The 26,735-nt window shown below is 40.8% G+C and overlaps 1 protein-coding gene across 1 annotated transcript in view; it reads left to right on the top strand.

Annotated features, from left to right (window-relative positions):
- LOC125507105 (serine carboxypeptidase 1-like) overlaps nucleotides 1-26,735 on the top strand; it is a 52,977-nt gene that overhangs the window by 3,335 nt on the left and 22,907 nt on the right. The window lies entirely within an intron of this gene.

Below are 26,735 nucleotides of genomic sequence, written 5' to 3'. Positions count from 1 at the left end.
CCAATATGTCGCATGTTATTGATGATTCCACTTCTGCTATGCATGATACTTATGATGAAACTGCTTCTATGCCTGATACTACTATGCCCCTTAGTGAATTTCTTGATGAACAAATTGCTAGGGCTAGATAAAAAGAAACTATTGAATCTAAATACGATGATGAAAGTGATGATGAAAATATGCCTGTTATTCCTGAGGGCTATCTTTTTGATATGGAATCTTCTGCCGCTATTTTAGCTTGCAAAGATAGATATGAGCTCAAGAGGTTATTCGTTAAATGGAACAAAGAATCACTTAGAGATAAAATGAAACCCGACCCTGCTTTTGCTACTTCACCTATTTGTGTTCCTGATAAGCATTATGAATTCTCTGTTGATCCTGATATAATTACTTTGGTTGAATCTGATCCGTTTTATGGCTATGAATCTGAAACTGTTGTGGCACATCTTACTAACTTAAATGATATAGCTGCCCTGTTCACTAATGATGAGAGATCGCGTTACTTCTATATACTCAAAATATTTCCATTCTCATTAAAGGGTGATGCTAAGATATGGTTTAACTCTCTTGATCCTGGTTGTGTGCGTAGTCCCCAGGATATGATTTATTACTTCTCTGCTAAATATTTCTCTGCTCATAAGAAACAAGCTGCTTTGAGGGAAATATACAACTTCGTGCAAATTAAAGAAGAGAGTCTCCCACAAGCTTGCGGGAGGCTTCTCAAGTTACTTAATGCTTTGCCTGATCACCCTCTTAAGAAACCTGAAATACTTGATATCTTTTATAATGGACTAACCGATGCTTCCAGAGATTACCTGGATAGTTGTGCTGGTTCTGTTTTTAGGGAAAGAACACCGGATGAAGCTGAAATTCTATTGAATAATATGTTGACAAATGAAAATAATTGGGCACCTCCTGACACTAGTAGAAAAAGGGTCAAATGTGAAGCACATTAGTGCCAGTTTGAATTTGAGCCGGCACTAATGTGACCATTAGTGCCGGTTCCAACGGCTAGGCGGGCGGGCATCATTAGTACCGGTTTGTGGGTAACCTTTAGTATTGGTTCATGCCATGAACCGGTACTAATGAGGCTGTGTCAGGCTATGGTCAGTCTGGGGCCCCCATGAAGACCTTTAGTACCGGTTCATGCCATGAACCGGTACTAGAGTTTCTTTGTAAGCTGATTTTTAGTCCCACCTCGCCAAGAGAGAGGCAGTATGAGCGGTTTATAAGCCGTGAGTGCACAGACAATGACGAAGAGTTGCAATGCTCACCTACATGTTGATTAGCTTCAAGCCTTGCGGAATAGCATAGATTGCACTGAGCTATGTGCAGTGCAGTCTACACTATTCCGAATGGCTTGAAGCAAATTAACCAGCATTGCACCTCTTTTTAATTTTTAATAACTTATTTGAACTCCGGACTTCTTTTGTGTTCAGTATGCAGCATTCAAAGCGACGTCGTCAATTTCCAACATGTTCTGACATCATTTGTTGTTTTTCGGTCATTTACCTAATTGTTTAGAGAGCTAAATGACCGTGAAATTGAAAATCACTACAAAATGAATCCTGAAAATGTTGAAACTTGGCATGGTATCATCATATCACCCGCATAGCATGCGCGAAAGAGTAGAGAGGGTCACGGCAAAAACTGGACGCACTTCGTGTACAAACTGGACAAACTCTTTCAGAGTATCAGGGTTTCGGACGAGAACTCATCTGTTACATGGCCACTTCAATGTTTTTTAAACTTATTTGAACTCCGGACTTCTTTTGTGTTTAGTATGCAGCATTCAAAGCGACGCCATCAATTTCCAACATGTTCTGACATCATTTGTTATTTTTTGGTCATTTACCTAATTGTTTAGAGAGCTAAATGACCGTGAAATTGAAAATCACTACAAAATGAATCCTGAAAATGTTGAAACTTGGCATGGTATCATCATATCACCTGCATAGCATGCGCGAAATAGTAGAGAGGGTCACGGCAAAAACTGGACGCACTTCGTGTACAAACTGGACATACTCTTTCGGAGTATCAGGGTTTCGGACGAGAACTCATCTGTTACACGGCCACTTCAATGTTTTTTAAACTTATTTGAACTCCGGACTTCTTTTGTGTTCAGTATGCAGCATTCAAAGCGACGTCATCAATTTCCAACATGTTCTGACATCATTTGTTGTTTTTCGGTCATTTACCTAATTGTTTAGAGAGCTAAATGACCGTGAAATTGAAAATCACTACAAAATGAATCCTAAAAATGTTGAAACTTGGCATGGTATCATCATATCACCCGCATAGCATGCGTGAAAGAGTAGAGGGGGTCACGGCAAAAACTGGATGCACTTCGTGTACAAACTGGACATACTCTTTCGGAGTATCAGGGTTTCGGATGAGAACTCATCTGTTACACGGCCACTTCAATGTTTTTTAAACTTATTTGAACTCTGGACTTCTTTTGTGTTCAGTATGCAGCATTCAAAGCGACGTCATCAATTTCCAACATGTTCTGACATCATTTGTCATTTTTCGGTCATTTACCTAATTGTTTAGAGAGCTAAATGACCGTGAAATTGAAAATCACTACAAAATGAATCCTGAAAATGTTGAAACTTGGCATGGTATCATCATATCACCCGCATAGCATGCGCGAAAGAGTAGAGAGGGTCACGGCAAAAACTGGACGCACTTCGTGTACAAACTGGACATACTCTTTCGGAGTATCAGGGTTTCGGACGAGAATTCATCTGTTACACGGCCACTTCAATGTTTTTTAAACTTATTTGAACTCCGGACTTCTTTTGTGTTCAGTATGCAGCATTCAAAGCGATGTCATCAATTTCCAACATGTTCTGACATCATTTGTTGTTTTTCGGTCATTTACCTAATTGTTCCGTATGCAGCATTCAATTTCCAAAAGAAAATAAATAGAAGAAAAGAAATAATGCAGAAAATAAAAAAACTATACAAAAAAATTACTCAAAAATAAATAGAAGAAAATAAATAATCAAGAAAAGAAAAAAACTATATAAAAAACTACTCAAAAATAAATAGAAGAAAATAAATAATGCAGAAAAGAAAAAAACTATATAAAAATTTTGTTGGCGCGCTGCCCAGTGGGCCTGCCAGACCTAGGATGTGCAAATGCAGGCCCAGAAGGGCCAGCAGGCTCACAAGGCAGCGCGCCCTAATTAATTAGGCCTAGAAGCCTGCTATATAGAGGAGTTCGAAGAGGTAGCCGCGGCTGGGTTTATAAACCAGTGCGACTGCCCTTTGCCCGGCGAGGTCGGACTAAACTTTGGGGTGGCAGCGCGAGGCCTTTAGTACCGGTTGGTGGCTCCAACCGGTACTAAAGACCACCCTTTAGTACCGGTTGGAACCACCAACCAGTACTAAAGGCCTGGTCTTCCCGCCTCTTGGCCTGTCCAAAGTTGGCCTTTAGTACCGGTTGGTGGCTCCAACCGGTACTAAAGGCCTCTCCTGTATATACAACACTTACGAAAATTTAATTAGATCTCCCACTTCTTTCGTCTCCAACCTCTCGCGCGCCGCTCGAACCCGTCCTCGCTGCCCGTCGCCCGTCGTCCGCCGTCGTCGTCGCTGTCCCCGCCGCCGCCCGTCGTCGTCGCCGTCTCGCGCCGCCGCACCGAACGCCGCGCGCCGCCATCCATCGTCGTCCCGCCGTGGTCCCATACGTATCTCGCTCTCGCGTATACCCGCCGTGCCGCCATCCGTCGTCGTCGCACCCGGCCCGTATGGCGGCGCCCCCGCCCGTACGTACGCCGCCGCCCCTGCCCCGTACACCGGCGCCCCCACTCGTACGTATGGGGCGGCGGCGTACGGGGCCGCACACATACACACATACACACACATGCATATATACGTACACACTACACACACATACACACATACACACACAGACACATTTTTTTACTTATTTTCTGTTTTTTAGAAAAGTTAATTAGATAATCGAATGTTTGATTAATGTCGAATGTTAAATGAATTAGCTAGATAGAAAATTGTCGAACTAGAGATTTGAACTAGTTGAATAATTAATATAACTAGTTTATTTTTAGTAAGAAAATTATTGAACTAGTTTATTTAGGTATATGAGATTTGAACTAGTTCAATAATTAATATAACTAGTTTATTTTTAGTAAGAAAATTGTCGAACTAGTTTATTTAGGTATATGAGATTTGAACTAGTTCAATAATTAATATAACTAGTTTATTTAGGTATATGATATTTGAACTAGTTCAATAATTAATATAACTAGTTTATTTTTAGTAAGAAAATTTAGGTATCTGAGATTTGATGATCTAATTAAAATATTATTTGTTAATGAGTTTTTCTGTTTATTTAATTTTATATATTTTTTGAGTTTATATAAATGTTAGATTAATGTCGAATGTTAGATGAATTAGATAGAAAAGTTAAATATATAGTAATGTCAATTGTTAGAGATGAATATAGTTAGATATATTAATGTCAAATGTTAGATGAATATATATTTGGCTAGATATTAATTAATGTTAGATAGTAATAGGTGTTTAATGTTTCACCTATATGAACATAGGAAATGTCATCTGACGACGAAAAAGATTTCATTATATGCGAACACTGTGAAGACCAGCGCGGCCTGTGCGACAGAAATTTCCTTGTTGATGGTAGGCGCTTCAGCATCAAGCTGGATGAGACATTCGAAGTTGATACAGTAAGTCACTTTGTCAATTATTATTTGAATGCAAAACTTATGCTTCATTTTCTTCAACTTATAATTTTAAAATTTCACTATTCTACTAGCGCATCCCCTGCCATGCAAGAATTTTTGTCTTGGATAAGATAGGTTTTAGTGCTATAGATGATATGGAGGTAAAGAGAGTTTACTTGAAGACGGAGCATGGGTATACTTTCAACATCAAATTATATAATGGGGACACATACACCCATTTTGAATGCAAAACTTGGCAAGCACTATGCAAGGCTTATGCATTTGAGCCTGGTATGGTTGTCACCTTTGATATTCGTCCGGAAGATGATATTGAAGGTAATATAGACATCTGGGTCGATGTGCAAACGCCTTCAGTTCTACCATTATATGAGTTTTTCTCAACCATGCATGCATATGTTTATGTCTTTGATATAGTTTATTCAAAAATAGTTGACAACTAATTTGTATTGTCAGCTTATTTCGGTTCAAGCAAACATGTCCGACGCTTGGTAGACAGGACCTACTACTGCCCCGGGGCTCAACTAAACTGCGAGGAGATAAGTCATTATGTTTCATGGCTTGAGGATCTTAATACTGTCAAGACAAATTTTTTTCCTGAACTTAGAAATGTTAGTACTCAAAACGTGCGACAATGGTGATCGTATTGAACTACGGTCACATCTATAATCGAAAGATGGTAAGATTTTAACTATTTGTCCTTAATTAGTGCATCTTTTGCATACATTATTTTTGAAGCTAAACTTTCATTGCTTAGTATATTAATTACTATACGATGTTCTTCAACAAGGACTTCCGATGACAGTTGTGCCTCACTGGATCGAGACTAAAGGTGACATGTCAATGGTTAGCTTACGGCCAAGATATCCTACATTGCACATGAGTGCATTCAGGATTTCTGAAAGCGAAGAATGCTTAATAGTGAAAGATTGGAGCAAAATTGTTAACGATCACAGAGAAGTACTAGGGGGCAGCAAGGAGAAGCGCAACCCACGATTAGGAGACAGATTCATCTGCATGCTCCAGTATGATGAATCAGGAGAGCTATACATGTTCTATGCTATTCTACCTGAGAGGGAGCAGCACTAGTTCATGCTCTTAATTAGTGTCTCATGAACGTGTCCTGAACTTCGATGTTGGTGATGATTATGTTGAACTCGATGATATCTTTGCTTCTGTTACAAAGTGAATGTTTCATCTTTAAGCTAGCCAGTGTTGGTGATGATTAGATAGCTAGCGGTAATGACTATGATGATTAAATAGTGGTAATTAGACGACTACGATGATTTTTAGCTAGCTAGAGTTTATTTATTTATTAATATGCGATGATGATGATGATGATGACGACTACAACTCATTATAATGTAAAACAATCCTAAATTAAATTGATAACACAAATTTAATTGAAAAATACAAAATAAAACAAAAACCCACAAACATTTAGTACCGGTCGGTGTTACCAACAGGTACTAAAGGGCTCCCGGCCCCCGGAGCTGGCTCGTGCCACGTGGTTTCCCTTTAGCACCGGTTCGTGCTGAACCGGTACTAAAGGGGGGGCCTTTAGTGCCCACACTTTAGTGCCGGTTATGGAACCGGCACTAAAGGGCCTTACGAGCCGATGCTATTGCCCGGTTCTGCACTAGTGTGAGCCAGCTCCTGCTCCAATTACTGAGTCTATTCCTAAACCAACTTTGAAGAAGAGAGGTGTTCTATTCCTCAGTCCCGAAGATATGCAAGAGGCAAAGAAATCTATGAAAGAAAAAGGTATTAAAGCTGAAGATGTTAAGAATTTACCTCCTATTGAAGAAATACATGGTCTTAATATACCGCCTGTTGAAGAAACATATGATCTTAATTCTTTATTTATTGAAGAACCTCCTGATCCCGATATCCCAACACAGGTAGTAAAGGTAAATTCTCTCTATAGATATGATAAAGCTGAAGTCCCTCCTACTAAAATTGCTAGTCAGTGCTTGGATGAGTTTGATAACTTTATGTTTAAGCAAGACGACTTCAATTCTTATTTTGGTAGACAATTAAAAGAAAATGCTTATATGATTAGACGCTTGGGTGATTATATGGCTAATATTAAAGGTGAGCTTAAACTTGTTAGCAAACATGCTTCTATGGTTACCACGCAAGTAGAACAAGTGCTTAAAGCTCAAAAAGAAGTGCTTGATGAAATGAATAGTAAGAAAAATGATTATGCTGTTAGAGTGGCTACTAGAACTGGTAGAATGACTCGGGAACATTTGTATCCTGAAGGCCACCCTAAGAGAATCGAGCAAGATTCTCAGAGAAATAATATTGATGTTTCTAGTTCTTCAAAAAAGAAGAAAAAGAAAAATGATAGAACTGTGCAAACTTCTAGTGAACCTATTGCTGAACCACCTGATAATCCAAATGATATATCTATGTCTGATGCTGAAACACAATCTGGTAATGAACATGAACCTAATGAAAATATTAATGATGATGTTCATGATGATGCTCAACCTAGTAATGACAATGATGTAGAAATTGAACCTGCTGTTGATCTTGATAACCCACAATCAAAGAATCAACGTTATGATAAAAGAGACTTTGTTGCTAGGAAACATGGTAAAGAAAGGGAACCTTGGGTTCAGAAACCCATGCCTTTTCCTCCAAAACCATCCAAGAAAAAGGATGATGAGGATTTTGAGCGGTTCGCTGAAATGATTAGGCCTATCTTTTTGCGTATGCGATTAACTGATGTGCTCAAAACAAATCCTTATGCTAAATATATGAAGGATATCATTACTAATAAAAGAAAGATACCGGAAGCTGAAATTTCCACCATGCTTGCTAATTATACTTTTAAGGGTAGAATACCAAAGAAACTTGGAGACCCCGGAGTACCTACTATACCTTGCTCCATTAAAAGAAATTATATTAAAACTGCTTTATGTGATCTTGGAGCCGGTGTTAGTGTTATGCCTCTCTCTTTATATTGTAGACTTGACTTGAATAAGCTGACACCTACCGAAATATCTTTGCAAATGGCTGATAAATCAACTGCTATACCTGTCGGTATTTGTGAGGATGTGCCTGTTGTGGTTGCAAATGTTACTATTTTAACGGACTTTGTTATACTTGATATTCCCGAGGATGATAGTATGTCTAGTATTCTTGGAAGACCTTTTCTTAATACTGCAAGGGCTGTTATTGATTGCAACAAAGGCAATGTCACTTTTCATGTTAATGGTAATGAGCATACGGTACACTTTCCGAGGAAACAACCTCAAGTTCGTAGTGTCAACTCCATTGGAAAAATTCCATCGATTATAATTGGAGGTTTTAAATTTCCTCTTCCTACTGTCAAAAAGAAATATGATATACTTATTATAGGGGATGTGCATATCCCCATTGAGGTAACTTAGTGTTATTCGAAATTTCTCTGGTTTCATGATTATCGGAATGAGTTTGTTAACAAGACTTGATCAACCTTGTTAGTGGATTCTTTTTGATGAGCATGAGATGGATGAAACTAGAAGCACAACCTTCTGTACCCTCTCTATATTTTCTGTTAATTAGTAGAAATAAAGTAAAAATAGTATTTTTCTGTCTGTTTCCTGGCTTATCCATGTAATATAAAAATATCCCGAAAATAAAAGTCCTCAGAATGCCATGCCAATTTAATATGATTTTTTCGGGAATATTTGAGGATTTATTGTGCAAAAATTACCGCGGGAGGAGCTGCCACCTGGCCACGAGGGTGGTGGGCGCGCCCCCCCTCTAGGGCGCGCCCCCTGCCTCGTGGGCCCACGGTGGCCCTCCTCCACTTATCCCAGCACCCATCTTCTTCCTCTGTCTCACACAAACCCGAAAAACCAACTCAAGCACGAGTTCCAGCCACTTTTGCTGTGATTTTCGATCTCCTTGCTCAAAGCACCTCTCGCAAAACTGCTTGTGGACATTGTTCCTTGGTATGTGACTCCTCCATTGGTCCAATTAGTTTTTGTTCTAGTGCTTTATTCTTTGCAAATTTGTGCTGCATAGGTGACCATGTTCTTGAGCTTGCATGTCAAATTTATATGGTTCCAAGTAGTTCTAATGCTTGATTTAGTCTCTAGGCACTTGTAGGAGTAGTTGCTATCATTTTTATTGAAGTTGGTTCACTTTTGTTTGAATTTACTAAAAATTTCAGATTATTTCAGAAAAATAATGAGGAGACTTTTGAGGGGTTCATCGAGCCGAAGCTCAAAGGAGAAACAAAATGAAGAAGCTTAGAGGCCAAAATATAATTTGCCTCGTACCGCGGAGATCCGGCCGTGTGAATGGCCTTCTGATAATTTCTTGAGAGAGGCCGGGATTTATGAGGATTTCTATTCATTGATTAAGAATGCTGGCCTCACCGATTTCGTCCACGACCAACGTCCACAGTATCTCTTACTCACAAATACTTTTGTGCAAAACTTCTACTTTTTCCCTAAAGAGTCACCTCCTTCAGTAGAGTTTCATTTATATGACGTTGTGAAGAAAATGCCATTATCTAAATTTTGCGCAGTCTGCAACATACCTCCTGATGGTATCTTAGAGGAACCACCTCGTAAAGAGTTGGAACCATTTATTAACCGTATCTCTATGGGAGAAACCAGGAAGGTTTCTGATGCAAGAATCACTAGCATACATTTTCCTGTGTTACGCTATTTTGCTTTATTTGCTAGTCGATGCTTGATTGGTCGTGGGAACTGTGGGAACCTTAGTGTTCCTGATATTATTATTCTATTCCATGGTTTATACCGCGACAACACTGTCAGTATGGGCGGAATTATTGCTAGGCGGTTGAGTCTGAACCGTACTAAAGGTCCCATCTTTGGAGCCATTTATGCTTCTCGCCTTGCTGCACACTTTAACATAGCTATTAGGCATTATGAGAAAGAAGAAAAATTGCTGCCTAATGCTTATCTAGACTATAAGAGCATGATAGCTCATGATTTTCTTGTTAAGGACATGAATGGAGAGCTCAAATATAAGTTATACTTTGATAAACATTATCCTGAAACTATTATGTTGCCTGCTCCTTCTTTGTTTAATTTTGTAGGACCCTACCTCGATACGTGGGCTGCCGTCCAAGCTTACAAGAATCCTGTACCAGCCCCGGAACAGGAACCACAAGATGAGCCTCCATGACAATCAGCCAGTGGCAGTCAGAGTCTTATTCTTCGGATCTAGAGATGACTGTCAGCCAGTGGCAGTCAGAGTGTTCTTCTTCATCATAGTATGATCCCAACTATTCTTCGTCGCAGTACGACCCCAGCTACACCTACGGGTACCCGCCAGGCTATCCCTGGCAATAGACCAACTTAGGCCAAAAGCCTAAGCTTGGGGGAGTACGTATTTCTCACTGACATTACATTTATGTTCACACACACTCATTGCTAGATGTCGGTGCTCATACTCTTTCACTGTAATATCCATGCTAGTTTATTTTCCTTTTCCTGCTTTCTTCTTGTGTGTTTGTTAAACCTTAAGAAAAACCAAAAAATTAGTAGTAGTTTATTTTTCTGTTGTAGTAGTAATAATTAAAAAGAAAACCCAAAAATATTTCCCGTTCTTCTTTTGCTTGGTGGGAGCTTTCCCGTGTAAATAGATTTATTTCTTTTCTTTTCTTTGGGGGTCAGTAGGAGAAGACCATAATTAAATTGTTGAAGTGGCTCTTATATGCATTATTGTTGATTTAACCTAGAGCCCATATTGCCTTGTCTTCTTCTGTTTATGGAATGCTCGCAGATTCCATCTTAGTCCAATGCACGTACACTCTTATTATTATTCACACCGTTCGGTCGTGCAAGTGAAAGGCAATTATGATGATATATGATGGACTGACTGAGATGAGAAAAGCTGGTATGAACTCGACCTCTTTTGTTTTTGTAAATATGATGAGCCCCTCGTTCTTGATTCAGCTTATTATGAATAAACATGTTTGCAATGACAATTAGAGATCGTAGTTGCTTGTGCCATGCTTTATTAGCTATGAGTTATAATGATTTACCTTGTGTGCCAACATGCTATTGAGATGGTTATGATGTGGTATGATGGGGTGGTATCCTCCTTTGAATGATTTAAGTGACTTGACTTGGCACATGTTCACGCATGTAGTTGAAACAAATCAACATAGCCTTCACGATATTTATGTTCATGGTGGATTATATCCTACTCATGCTTGCATCCAATGTTTATTAATTTTAATGCATGTACATGGCTGTTGTCGCTCTCTAGTTGGTCGCTTCCTAGTCTTTTGCTAGCCTTCACTTATACTAAGCAGGAATACTGCTTATGCATCCAATCCCTTAAACCCCAAAGTTATTCCAGATGAGTCCACTATACCTTCCTATATGCGGTATCTACCTGCCGTTCCAAGTAAATTTGTATGTGCCAAACTCTAAACCTTGAAATAAACATTCTTTTTTGTATGCTCGAATAGCTCATGTATCAACCAAGCCTGTCCTTATCTTCCGTGTTAGGCGGGTTATTCTCAAGAGGAGTGGACTCCGCTCCTCACTCACGAGAAAATGGCTGGTCACCGGGATGCCCAGTCCCATGCTTTATGCAAACTAAATCAAAATTAATTGCAAACAAAACTCCCCCTGGGACCTGATGTATGTTGGAGACACTCGTTGTTTCGAGCAAGTCATGGATTGATGCTTGTTGGTGGAGGGGGAGTATAAACTTTACCATTCTGTTTGGGAACCGCCTATAATGTGTTTAGGATGGAAGATATCGCCATCTCTTAGTTGCTATGTTGACAATGAAAGTATACCGGTCAAAATACAATTTATCTCTATTGCAAAACCAAGCTCTGGCACCTCTACAAATCCCTGCTTCCCTCTGCGAAGAGCCTATCCATTTACTTTTATGTTGAGTCATCACCCTCTTATTAAAAAGCACTAGCTGGAGAGCACAGCTGTCATTTGCATTCATCACTATTAATTTATATTGGGTGTGACTATGATTGGATCTCTTTTACCATGAATTACAATGTCTAGTCACTCCTTGATCTTTAAAGGTCCTCTGCATTTATGTTTTGCGGTCTCAGAAAGGGCTAGCGAGATACCATCTTGTTATATCATATTATGATTGTTTTGAGAAAGTGTTGTCATCCGAGATTTATTATTATGACTTGCTAGTTGATTATGCTATTGATATGAGTAATTATGAGACCTGAGAATTATTGAAAATGTGGTTAGTAATGATCTATGCTGAAAACTTGAATGTTGGCTTGACATAGTTACAATAACAAGAGCAAACAGAGTTTGTAAAAGTTTTTTTCTTTCTTTCAGTTTGTCAACTGAATTGCTTGAGGACAAGCAAGGGTTTAAGCTTGGGGGAGTTGATACGTCTCCGTCGTATCTACTTTTCCAAACACTTTTGCCCTTGTTTTGGACTCTAACTTGTATGATTTGAATGGAACTAACCCGGACTGACGTTGTTTTCAGCAGAATTGCCATGATGTTGTTTTATGTGCAGAAAACAAATATTCTCGTAATGATCTGAAACTCCACGGAACATCTTAGAAAAAATAATAAAAAATCCTCGCCAAAGATGAAGACCAGGGGCCCACACCCTGTCCACGAGGGTGGGGGGCGTGCCCCCCCTCTAGGGCGTGCCCCCTCCCTCGTGGGCCCCCTGGATGCCCTCCGACGCCAACTCCAACTCTATATATTTGCTTTCGGAGAGAAAAAATCAGAGAGAAGAAATCATCGCGTTTTACGATACAGAGCCGCCGCCAAGCCCTAAAACCTCTCGGGAGGGCTGATCTGGAGTCCGTTCGGGGCTCTGGAGAGGGGGATTCGCCGCCGTCGTCATCATCAACCATCCTCCATCACCAATTTCATGATGCTCACCACCGTGCGTGAGTAATTCCATTGTAGGCTTGCTGGACGGTGATGGGTTGGATGAGATCTATCATGTAATCGAGTTAGTTTTGTTAGGGTTTGATCCCTAGTATCCACTATGTTCTGAGATTGATGTTGCTATGACTTTGCTATGCTTAATGCTTGTCACTAGGGCCCGAGTGCCATGATTTCAGATCTGAGCCTATTATGTTTTCATGAATATATGTGAGTTCTTGATCCTATCTGGCAAGTCTATAGTCACCTACTATGTGTTATGATCCGGCAACCCCGAAGTGACAATAATCGGGACCACTCCCGGTGATGACCATAGTTTGAGGAGTTCATGTATTCACTATGTGATAATGCTTTGTTCCAGTTCTCTATTAAAAGGAGGCCTTAATATCCCTTAGTTTCCAACAGGACCCCGCTGCCACGGGAGGGTAGTACAAAAGATGTCATGCAAGTTCTTTTCCATAAGCACGTATGACTATATACGGAATACATGCCTACATTACATTGATGAATTGGAGCTAGTTCTGTGTCACCCTATGTTATGACTGTTACATGATGAACCGCACCCGCATAGTTATCCATCAATGATCCGGTGCCTACGAGTTTTCCATATACTGGTTCTCGCTTATTTACTTTCCCGCTGCTACTGTTACAATCACCACAAAATACCAAAAACATTACTTTTGCTGTCTTTACTTTTGTTGCTGCTACCACCACTATCATATTACTATGCTACTAAACACTTTGCTGCAGATACTAAGTTTCCTGGTGTGGTTGAATTGACAACTCAACTGCTAATACTTGAGAATATTCTTTGGCTCCCCTTATGTCAAATCAATAAATTTGGGTTGAATATTCTACCCTCGAAAGCTGTTGCGATCCCCTATACTTGTGGGTTATCAACTACCCGCAGTCGACCGCGGTCTCGGGGACTACACCCAGTGGGTGCACTTAGCGTGCCCCCACCGGTTTAGATCCCACTCGCCCAGGCCAAGTGGAAGAGCGCAAATGTTAAAGAAAACAAAACACCCAGTGGGTGTACAGATTCGACGCAAACAATAAGAGATTGTATGAAAGAAAATATTTCAGGTAGCATATCCTAATAGAACAAGGCCAGTCGAAAGCCTACTTACCTAGACATTGGCCCGAAGACCCGCGCTGGCATCGTAAGCAGCCTGGCTGTTCTCGTGCACCATCTTCATCCGCTCCATCATCACGTTAGCCTGACGGATGGCCTCCGCAGCCGCGTCCGACTGGTTTTCCGGAACATGGTAGTTGGCGAAGAAGGGGACAGACGACCCAGGTGTGGCAGCTTGGAGCTCCGAAGCATGAGGTTGGACGACTGAAGGAAACACCGATACAATCGGCGGTGCAGGGCGCTCACTCGACAATGGGACAGCAAAAGTTACAGAGGCCCCACCTACGTCTTCAGATTGCCGAACGGTTGGTGTTGTCATCGGTCCCTGCTGAGACGTCTTGCCAGCTGCTACTTTTTTGTTCTTTCTGGGCATAGGGCCACATCTTCTTCATCATATGGAAGCTCGATGACGTTGGGTGGGGCTGCAAATAAATCAGTCGAAACCAAGTGAACCGCCAGAATTTAATCGACCAAATAATCAAAAACAAGATCATGAGAGTTTTACCTGGGTTGGAGGTAACCGCGTCTTCCATTTCGTTGTCTTGGTATTGGTAGGAAGAAGTTCTAGATGAAGCAGCACTGCAAATGTCAACATTCAGTCGGTTATGTTCTGTTGCTCGAGTCATAGAAAAGATTGGGTCAGATAATTACTCGGAGATGGTGGGGATGGTAACTTTGATCCTAGGCAAAGCCTTCGGTGGTTTGGAGGATGTGGCCTTCGATGCTTTCGGCGCAGGAGGCGGCTGATGACCCACAAGTATAGGGGATCTATCGTAGTCCTTTCGATAAGTAAGAGTGTCGAACCCAACGAGGAGCAGAAGCAAATGATAAGCGGTTTTCAGCAAGGTATTCTCTGCAAGTACTCAAATAAGTGGTAACAGATAGTTTTTGTGATAAGATAAATTGTAACGAGAAACAAGTAACAAAAGTAAATAAAGTGCAGAAAGGTGGCCCAATCCTTTTTGTAGAAAAGGACAAGCCGGAACAAACTCTTATAATAGGAAAAGCGCTCTCGAGGACACATGGGAATATCGTCAAGCTAGTTTTCATCACGTTCATATGATTCACGTTCGGTACTTTGATAATTTGATATGTGGGAGGACCGGTGCTTGGGTGCTGTTCTTACTTGAACAAGCATCCCACTTATGATTAACCTCTATTGTAAGCATCCACAACTACAATAAAATTGTTAAGGTAGACCTAACCATAGCATGAAACATATGGATCCAAATCAGCCCCTTACGAAGCAACGCATAAACTAGGGTTTAAGCTTCTATCACTCTAGCAACCCATCATCTACTTATTACTTCCCAATGCCTTCCTCTAGGCCAAAATAATGGTGAAGTGTTATGTAGTCGATGTTCACATAACACCACTAGAGGCTAGACAACATACATCTTATCAAAATATCAAACGAATACCAAATTCACATGACTACTAATAGCAAGACTTCTCCCTTGTCCTCGGGAACAAACGTAATTACTCACAAAGCATATTCATGTTCATAATCAGAGGGGTAATAATATGCATATAGGATCTGAACATATGATCTTCCACCAAATAAACCAACTAGCATCAACTACAAGGAGTAATCAACACTACTAGCAACCTACTAGCACCAATCCTGGACTCTGAGACAACAATTGGATACAAGAGATGAACTAGGGTTTGGAGATGAGATGGTGCTGGTGAAGATGTTGATGGAGATTGCCATCTACCGATGAGAGGAGCGTTGGTGATGACGATGGTGATGATTTCCCCCTCCCGGAGGGAAGTTTCCCCAGCAGAACAGCTCTGCCAGAGCTCTAGATTGGATCCGCCAAGGTTCCGCCTCGTGGCAGCGGAGTTTCGTCCCGAAAGGTTCCTCCTTATTTTTTTTCTCATTGAAAGACTTCATATAGCAGAAGATGGACGTCGGAGACCCATCAGGGGGCCCATGAGGTAGGCGCCCCCCCAGGGGGGCGCCCCCACCCTCGTGAGCAGGGTGTGGGCCCCCTGGCCTTCATCTTTGGCGAGGATTTTTCTTTATTTATTTTAAGATGTTTTGTGGAGTTTCAGGACTTTGGGAGTTACGCATAATAGGTCTCTAATATCTGCTCCTTTTCCAGCCCAGAATTCCAGCTGCCGGCATTCTCCCTCCTTATGTAAACCTTGTAAAATAAGAGAGAATAGCCATAAGTATTGTGACATAAAGTGAAATAACAGTCCATAATGCAATAAATATCGATATAAAAGCATGATGCAAAATGGACGTATCAACTCCCCCAAGCTTAGACCTCGCTTGTCCTCAAGCAAAAAGCTGATAACAATAAATATGTCCTCATGTTTAGAGGTAGATGCGTCGATAAAAATAAAATACGGACATGAAGGCATCATGATTATTCTCATAACAACAACATATATAGATTTTGTCATATGATTACTTATGTCCAAGTGATGATCTATTCACAATGCAAAAGTATAAATCATAAACCTGATTAGGCTCCGACAAACTATTATCTCAGTCATTGAAGCAATTGCAATTTATCATAACATCGGAAAGAGTCTATGTCAGAGCTAAAAAGCAAGTCCACATACTCAACTATCATTTAGTCCTTCATAATTGCTAACACTCACGCAATACTTGTGGTTATGAAGTTTTAATCGGACAGAGAGAAAGATAGGGGCTTATAGTTTTGCCCCACAACCTTTTACCTCAAGGGTAATGTCAACAATAATAATTCATGCTCCCCTATATCCAATTATATATATATATATCATGTTCTTTCCAACATGCTGAGCTTGCCAAAGGATGAAATGAAAAAGGAAAGGTGAAGATCACCGTGACTCTTGCATAAGGTAGAAGATAATAATAAAAGATAGGCCCTTCGCAGAGGGAAGCAGAGGTTGCCATGCGCTTTTATGGTTGGATGCACAAAATCTCAATGCGAAAGAACGTCACTTTATATTGCCCCTTGTGATATGAACCTTTATTATGCAGACCGTCGCTTTTATTACTTCCACATCACAAGATCATATAAAGCTTATTTCTCCCACACCAATCAATCATACATATTTAGAGCAATTTTTATTGCTTTGCACCGATGACAACTTACTTGAAGGATCTTACTCAATCCATAGGTGGATATGGTGGACTCTCATGGCAAAACTGGTTTAGGGATTTTGGAAGCACAAGTAGTATTTCTACTTGGTGATGATAATTTGGCTAGCATGAGGGGGAAAGGCAAGCTCAACAAGTTAGAGGATCCATGACAACATACTTTATCTCGGATGTAAGAAAGACATAACTCATTACGTTGTCTTCCTTGTCCAACATCAACTCTTCAGCATGTCATATTTTAATGAGTGCTCCCAATCATAAAAGATGTCAATGATAATATATCTATATGTGAAAACCTCTCTTTCCTTATTACTTCCTACTAATTGCAACAATGACCAAAGCTATGTCTGCCAACTCCCAACAATTTTTAATCATCATACTCTTTCTATGTGAAGTCATTACTCTCAATAAGATCAATATGAACTTTTTGTTTCTTTTTATTCTTTTCTTCTTTCTTTTATTCACCCAAGATCATGGAAAAATAATCAAGCCCTTGACTCAATACTAATCTTTATTATATATAGCTGACGGACTCGATTACAAAGAGAGATCATAAAGCAAAACTCAAAACTAGATCATGCCATAAACTTTATTCTACTAGATCAAGATACTACTAATAGGATCGAACTAAGAAAATCGATAAAGATAGGAGTTTTGATGGTGATACGATACCGGGGCACCTCCCCCAAGCTTGGCAGTTGCCAAGGGGAGTTGGTGAAGAAGGTGGTGGTGATGTTGGCTTAGTTGATGGCTTAGGCTTCTCCCTTAATTTGCGCTTGAGGACGGCATTTTGATCCCTTAGATCATCAATCTCCCACTCCAGGGTTAATATCTTTTTGCATAGGTCCTTCTTATTTTCCTGCAAGAGATGAAAAGGGATAAACTCAAACTTGGGTTTCTTTACCCTATCAGGGAGACTTGACTTTTTGAACTCCACATGCATGTCCCCAGGTTGAGGTAATGGTGCTTCATCTTCATCTGAGCTCGTCTCCTCCTTCCCCTTGGGTCCATAGTCCTCTTCTTCCTCCGTGGTCCATCCATCGTGTTCCACATCTCCATATACCTTTGGATTTGCTAAGTAATCATCCACATAGCTTTCTTCTTCCGAATCCTGGGAAGACATGTTGATTTAATCTGCAACGGGACAGCTCAAAACAAAAACAGAGGATATTTGCATGATACGGGAGTAAAAACCTTCGGGAGGTTATATAATGAATTTTTACCTACCAAAATACATATCGTGCAAGAAAACGGAGTCCGGAAGGCACACGAGGTGCTCATGAGGTAGGGGGCGCGCCCACCACCCTCGTCTCCTTCCCGGACTGCTACTTATTTTTATATTTTTCTAAATATTCCTAAACGGAGAAATATTGCCTTAAAAATTGTTTTGGAGTCGGTTTACTTACCGTACCACATACCTATTACTTTTCGGAGTCTGAAACGGTCTGGAAGGTGTCCCTTATGTATTCCTCCGGGGTTACGGTTTCAATAATATTGGTTTCAACATTTATGGGATTACCTGAGATATAATGTTTGATTCTTTGACTGTTTACCACCTTCAGATTTGTGCCCTCAAAGTTGTTGATTTTTATGGCACCGGAACGATAGACCTCTTCGATAACATAGGGGCCTTCCCATTTAGAGAGAAGTTTTCCTGCAAAAAATCTTAAACGAGAGTTGTATATCAATACATAATCACCTACATTAAACTCACGCTTTTGTATCCTTTTTTCATGCCATCTTTTAACTTTTTCTTTAAACAACTTAGCATTTTCATAAGCTTGGGTTCTCCATTCATCAAGTGAGCTAATATCAAATAACCTCTTTTCACCGGCAAGTTTGAAATCATAGTTGAGCTCTTTAATAGCCCAATATGCCTTATGTTCTAGTTCGAGAGGTAAGTGACATGCTTTTCCATAAACCATTTTATACGGAGACATACCCATAGGATTTTTGTATGCAATTCTATAAGCCCATAATGCATCATCAAGTTTCTTGGACCAATTCTTTCTAGACCTATTAACAGTCTTTTGCAAAATTAATTTGAGCTCTCTATTGCTCAACTCTTGACCACTAGACTGTGGGTGATAAGGAGAAGCAATTCTATGATTAACATCATACTTAGCAAGCATTTTACGGAAAGCACCATGAATAAAGTGTGAACCACAATCAGTCATTAAATATCTAGGGACTCCAAACCTCGGAAAAATAACTTCTTTAAGCATTTTAATAGAAGTGTTATGATCAGCACTACTAGTTGGAATAGCTTCTATCCACTTAGTAACGTAATCAACAGCAACTAAAATATGTGTGTATCCATTAGAGGCAGGAAAAGGTCCCATATAATCAAAGCTCCAAACATCAAACGGTTCAATAACAAGAAAATAATTCATAGGCATTTCTTGACGTCTACTAATATTACCAATTCTTTGACATTCATCACAAGACAAGACAAACTTACGGGCATCCTTGAAGAGAGTAGGCCAATAAAAACCAGATTGCAATACCTTATGTGCAGTTCTATCTCCAGCGTGGTGTCCTCCATAAGCCTCGGAATGACACTTGCGTAGGATCTATTCCTGTTCATGCTCAGGTACACAACGTCTAATAACACCATCTACTCCTTTATAAAGATGTGGGTCATCCCAAAAGTAATGTCTCAAGTCATAGAAAAACTTTTTCTTTTGCTGATATGTGAAGCTAGGTGGTATAAACTTAGCAACAATATAATTAGCATAATCAGCATACCATGGAGTACTACGAGAAGTAGTTATAACATTTAATTGTTCATCAAGAAAGCTATCATTAATAGGTAGTGGGTCATCAAGAAAGCTATCATTAATAGGTAGTGGGTCATCAAGAACATTCTCTAACCTAGACAAGTTGTCTGCAACGGGGTTCTCAGCTCCCTTTCTATCAACAATATGCAAATCAAATTCTTGTAGCAAGAGAACCCATCTAATAAGTCTAGGTTTAGCATCTTTCTTTTCCATAAGGTATTTAATAGCAGCATGATCAGTGTGAATAGTTACTTTAGAATCAACAATATAAGGTCTGAACTTATCACAAGCAAATACAACTGCTAAAAGCTCTTTTTCAGTAGTAGCATAATTTCTTTGAGCATTGTCTAGAGTCTTACTAGCATAATGAATAACATTTAATTTCTTATCAACTCTTTGCCCTAGAACAGCACCTACAGCATAATCACTAGCATCACACATAATTTCAAAGGGTAAATTCCAATCAGGTGGCTGAACAATAGGTGCAGAGACTAATGCTTTCTTAAGTATTTCAAATGCTTCTACACAATCATCATCAAAGACAAATGGTATATCTTTTTGCAATAAATTAGTCAAAGGCCGAGAAATTTTTGAGAAGTCCTTAATGAACCTCCTGTAAAATCCGGCGTGACCAAGGAAACTTCTTATACCTTTGATGTCCTTGGGACATGGCATCTTTTCAATAGCATCGACCTTGGCTTTATCAACTTTAATACCTCTTTCAGAAACTTTATGCCCCAAGACAATACCTTCATTAACCATAAAGTGGCATTTTTCCCAATTCAACACAAGATTAGTTTCTTCACATCTCTGCAAAACTCGATCAAGATTGCTCAAGCAATAATCAAAAGAGGAACCATAGACGGAAAAATCGTCCATGAAAATCTCACAAATCTTTTCACAAAAGTCAGAGAATATAGCCATCATGCATCTTTGAAAGGTAGCAGGTGCATTACATAGACCAAAAGGCATACGTCTATAAGCAAAAGTACCGAAAGGGCATGTAAACGTAGTCTTTGATTGATCTCTAGCCGACACAGATATTTGAGAGAAACCAGAATAACCATCTAGAAAGCAGTAATGTGTATGTTTGCATAATCTTTCTAGCATTTGATCAATAAAAGGTAAGGGGTAATGATCTTTCTTAGTAGCTTTATTTAATTTGCAGAAATCAATTACCATCCTATAACCTGTGATAATTCTTTGTGGAATCAATTCATCTTTATCATTAGGAACAACAGTAATACCTCCCTTCTTAGGGACACAATGGATATGACTTACCCACTAACTATCAGTAACGAGATAAATTATACCTGTCTCCAGAAGCTTGAGTATTTATTTTCTTACCACTTCTTTCATTTTAGGATTCAGACATCGTTGAGGATCACGAACTGGTTTGGCATCTGCTTCCAAATTTATTTTATGTTGACATAGAGTGGGACTAATGCCCTTAAGATCATCAAGAGTATATCCAATAGCAGCACGATGCTTCTTCAGAGTTTTCAATAATCTTTCTTCTTCATGCTCTGAAAGGTTAGCACTAATAATAACATGATATATCTTCTTTTAATCAAGATAAGCATATTTAAGATTATCAGGCAAAGGTTTAAGCTCAAAAACGGGATCACCCATGGTGGAGGAGGATCCCCTAAAATTTCAACAGGCAAATTGTGTTGCAGAATAGGTTCCTGTTTAAAGATTACTTCATCTATTTCCCTTCTTTCATTCATGAACATATCATTTTCATGGTCTAGCAAATAGTGTTCTAAAGGATCACTAGGAGGTACAGCAATAGAAGCAAGACCAATAATTTCATCCTTACTAGGTAATTCTTCCTCACAATGTTGTTTACTAAATTTAGAAAAATTAAACTCATGAACCATATCATCCAAGCCAATAGTAACAACATTCTTTTCGCAATCTATCCTAGCATTAACAGTGTTCAAGGAGGGTCTACCAAATATAATGGGACAAAAGCTATCTTGTGGAGAAGTAAGAACAAGAAAATCAGCAGGATATTTAGTTTTCCCACACAAGACTTCAACATCTCTAACAATTCCCATCGCTGAAATAGTATCTCTATTGGCAAGTTTAGTTGTGACATCAATATCTTCTAATTCAGCAGGTGCAATTTCACGCTTGATTTCTTTATACAAGTCATAAGGTATAACACTAGCACTAGCACCCATATCACATAAGCCATGATAACAGTGATCTCCTATTTTAACAGAAATAACACGCACGCCTACCACAGGTCTATGTTTATCTTTAGCACAAGGTTTAGCAATTCTAGCAGTTTCACCTTCGAACTGAATAACATGCCCATCAATATTATCAGACAAGAGATCTTTAACAATAGCAATATTAGGTTCTACTTTAACTTGCTTAGGAGGTGTATAAGTTCTAATATTGCTTTTACGAACAACAGTTGAAGCTTTAGCATGATCCTTTACTCTAACAGGGAAAGGTGGTTTCTCAACATAAGAAGTAGGAACAATAGGATCATTATAAGTGACAGTCTTTTCTTCAACTTTAATAGGTGCAGCTACTTTTACTTCTATGGGAGGTTGATATTTAAACCACTTCTCCTTAGGGAGATCAACATAAGTAGCAAAATATTCATAGAAAGAAGCTACTATCTCAGAGTCAAGTCCATATTTAGTGCTAAACTTACAGAAAATATCGGTGTCCATAAAAGATTTAACACAATCAAACTTAGGTGTCATACCTGACCCCTTACCTTTGTCGAGGTCCCAATCTTCAGAGTTGCGTTTAATTCTATCCAATAAATTCCATCTGAATTCAATAGTCTTCGTCATAAAAGAGCCAGCACAAGAAGTATCGAGCATGGTTTGATTATTACGAGAAAGCCGAGCATAAAAACTTTGCATAATTATTTCTCTCGAGAGCTCATGATTGGGGCATGAATATAACATTGATTTAAGCCTCGCCAAGCTTGAGCAATGCTTTCTCCTTCGCGAGGCCAGAAATTATATATATAATTGCGATCACGATGAACAAGATGCATAGGGTAATACTTTTGATGAAATTCCAATTTCAATCTTTTATAGTTCCATGATCACATATCATCACATAGCCTATACCATATCAATGCGTCTCCCTTCAAAGATAAAGGAAAGACCTTCTTCTTAGAAACATCATCGGGTACACCTGCAAGCTTAAATAATCCACAAACTTCATCCACATATATTAAGTGCTCATTAGGATGCTTTGTTCCATCTCCTGTAAAAGGGTTAGCTAGCAGTTTTTCCATCATACCCGAAGGAAATTCAAAAGGAGTTTCATTTTCAATAGGTTCAGTAGGTTGAGGAGCAACTCTTTGCTCTACTAGACGAGGTGAAGATACCCCGAACAAGCCCCTCAGAGAATTACTTTCCATAGTAACAAGTGACAGTAAATTTCAGCACACTATATAAATTTTTCCTTACCAAATTCCACCTACCAAAGGCGCTACACTCCCCGGAAACAACGCCAGAAAAGAGTCTTGATGACCCACAAGTATAGGGGATCTATCGTAGTCCTTTCGATAAGTAAGTGTGTCGAACCCAACGAGGAGCAGAAGGAAATGATAAGCGGTTTTCAGCAAGGTATTCTCTGCAAGTACTGAAATAAGTGGTAACAGATAGTTTTGTGATAAGATAAATTGTAACGAGCAACAAGTAACAAAAGTAAATAAAGTGCAGCAAGGTGGCCCAATCCTTTTTGTACCAAAGGACAAGCCGGAATAAACTCTTATAATAGGAAAAGCACTCCCGAGGACACATGGGAAGATCGTCAAGCTAGTTTTCATCATGTTCATATGATTCGCGTTCGGTACTTTGATAATTTGATATCTGGGTGGACCGGTGCTTGGGTGCTGTTCTTACTTGAACAAGCATCCCACTTATGATTAACCTCTTTTGCAAGCATCCGCAACTACAACAAAAGTATTAAGGTAGACCTAACCATAGCATGAAACATATGGATCCAAATCAGCCCCTTACGAAGCAACACATAAACTAGGGTTTAAGCTTCTGTCACTCTAGCAACCCATCATCTACTTATTACTTCCCAATGCCTTCCTCTAGGCCCAAATAATGGTGAATTGTTATGTAGTTGACGTTCACATAACACCACTAGAGGCTAGACAACATACATCTTATCAAAATATCAAACGAATACCAAATTCACATGACTACTAATAGCAAGACTTCTCCCTTGTCCTCAGGAACAAACGTAATTACTCACAAAGCATATTCATGTTCATAATCAGAGGGGTAATAATATGCATATAGGATCTGAACATATGATCTTCCACCAAATAAACCAACTAGCATCAACTACAAGGAGTAATCAACACTACTAGCAACCTACTAGCACCAATCCCGGACTTTGAGACAAGAATTGGATACAAGAGATGAACTAGGGTTTGGAGATGAGATGGTGCCGGTGAAGATGTTGATGGAGATTGCCCTCTCCCGATGAGAGGAGCGTTGGTGATGACGATGGTGATGATTTCCCCCTCCCGGAGGGAAGTTTCCCCGACAGAACAGCTTTGCCGGAGCTCTAGATTGGATCCGCCAAGGTTCCGCCTCGTGGCGGCGGAGTTTCGTACCGAAAGGTTCCTCCTTATTTTTTTCTCATCGAAAGACTTCATATAGCAGAAGATGGACCTTGGAGACCCATCAGGGGGCCCACGAGGTAGGGGGCGTGCCCTAGGAGGGGGCGCGCGCCCCCACCCTCGTGAGCAGGGTGTGGGCCCCCTGGCTTTCATCATTGGCGAGTATTTTTCTTTATTTATTTTAAGATGTTCCGTGGAGTTTCAGGACTTTTGGAGTTGCGCATAATAGGTCTCTAATATTTGCTCCTTTTCCAACCCAGAATTCTAGCTGCCGGCATTCTCCCTCCTTATGTAAACCTTGTAAAATATGAGAGAATAGCCATAAGTATTGTGACATAAAGTGAAATAACAGTCCATAATGCAATAAATATCGATATAAAAGCATGATGCAAAATGGACGTATCAGCGGCACAGTCTTGAGCTGTTTCGATACCTTCTCAATCGGCACCGGAGAAGACGTTCGAGGGCGCTTCAAAGAATGCCCGGTTGGTGCGGCCGCCAGGTCAGGGGTGCTCGTCGGGTCGTGAGCATGCTTGGACCTCCTCTCTCTGTGAGGAGGCGAGTCAACCTCTTCTTCATCACTCGAGTCGTCGCTCTCCTCGTCCTCCTCTGCATCCGAGTGCCACTCGCCACTCTCTCCCCCGCTCGCCCCTTCCTCGACATTTTGCTCCTGCACTCCATTGGGCATCAAGTACATATCAATAAGAGCCTGAAAAGACAATGAACAAAATAAATACAGTCGACCGTCAACAAGATGTTACATAGTGAATCAAGAAGACACTCGACAATGCAGAATCATACCTGTTCCGGCTGGCGCAAATGGTCGAATGGAATCACCCTCCTGGACCCCCGGGGAGTATCTTTGTTGCCGGTGATTCCTCTCAGCCTCTTCTCCACCGTGTCCTCACTGACGTCCTCCGGATGGATCCGAGTGGAATCCTCGAGTCCTGAGTACATCCACATCGGATGGTCACGGGCTTGGAGTGGTTGGATGCGTCGACTGAGAAAGACCTCCAGTAGGTTCATACCAGTCACTCCTTCACGGACAAGTTGGATGACCCGCTCGACCAACACCTTCACCTACGCCTTCTCTTCTGGGATCACCCTCAAGGAGGAGGGATTCTCCACTCGAGCCAGGGAAAAGGGGGGGGGAAGTCCAGTCGACTGACCCGGGGTCAGCTGATCCTTGCAGTAAAACCAGGTCGACTGCTAGCCCTGGACCGAGTCGGGAAGGATCATATTTAGGAAGGTGCTCTTGTTCCTCATTTGAATTCCAAGGCCCCCGCACATCTGTATCACGTGTGTCCTCTCGTTACTCGAGTTGGCCTTCTTGACCGTCTGGGAGCGACATGTGAATATGTGCTTGAAGAGACCCCAGTGCGGTCGGCAACCCAAGAAATTCTCGCACGTTGACACGAAGGCAGCAAGGTACACGATGGTGTTTGGAGTAAAGTGGTGGAGTTGAGCCCCAAAGAAGTTCAAAAAACCACGAAAGAAAGGGTGGGGAGGCAAAGAAAACCCGCGGTCGACATGAGTGGCGAGGAGAACGCACTCACCCTCCTGCGGCCACGGCTCGGTCTCGTTCAACGGGAGCCGCACCGATTCGTGGGGGATCAGTCCCCCCTCAACCAGATCGTCGATGTCGTCTTGGCTTATCGTCCAGCAGATCCAGTCGCCCTGGATCTAGCCCGGCGGCAGGCCGGACCTTGACGAGGATCCACCCCGGCTGGTCCTCTTTCCTTTCGCCTTCGCCGTCGCCTTCTTTGCACGCTCCAACGCCACCGTCTTCTCCTTCCCCATGGCAGTGAATCGAGTCCGAGCGGGGCTACGACGCCGAGAGCGGAAGCAGGCGTAGTGGAGAAATATAAGAAAGAAGAAGGAGAATGAGGGCGCACTGTTCAAAAGCCCGGTCCGGTGCCTTTTATAAGGACACTTTCGAGTGACTGACTTGTAGGCCTGGACGATCTTATCAAATCCCGCAACAGTCGCATGCGCGATACGTGGCAGAAAAGGTGGCACGGGGATCGAGGCGACCTACCTAATCCATCCCGATTACCATGGCCTCCCCAGTCTGGCGCGCTTCCCAAAATTCGAATCCCGCGAAATCCGCGGACAGCAGAACAACTTATCTGACGGAAGACATCCTCCACATCATCACTCGGAACTCTTTAGTAAAAGTTCACTCGACAAAAACTAAGAATGGATCAAGGCGACTGAAAAAGAAGTTGGTGTCGTCACCTCAGTTCATTGGTCCAGAACAAGATATACTAATAGCACGAAAAATGAGTCAGAAGTGTTCTCAACTCCTTCCTCACTCAAACCCTGATCCATTCGGGGGATAATGATGAAGCTATGTACCTAGGGTAGGGTCATGGATCTGTCCAAGATACCCTCCCCAAGGACATCTCTAAAAGAACCAGAAGCATTCGAAGAAAAATCATCATCCACTTGACCATTAAGCTATGTTCCACTCGACAGTCTCGAGGACACTCGAC

This window comes from Triticum urartu, chromosome 5, assembly GCF_003073215.2.
Source record: "Triticum urartu cultivar G1812 chromosome 5, Tu2.1, whole genome shotgun sequence".
Taxonomy (NCBI): domain Eukaryota; kingdom Viridiplantae; phylum Streptophyta; class Magnoliopsida; order Poales; family Poaceae; genus Triticum; species Triticum urartu.
This window is presented reverse-complemented; position numbering and strand designations above follow the sequence as displayed.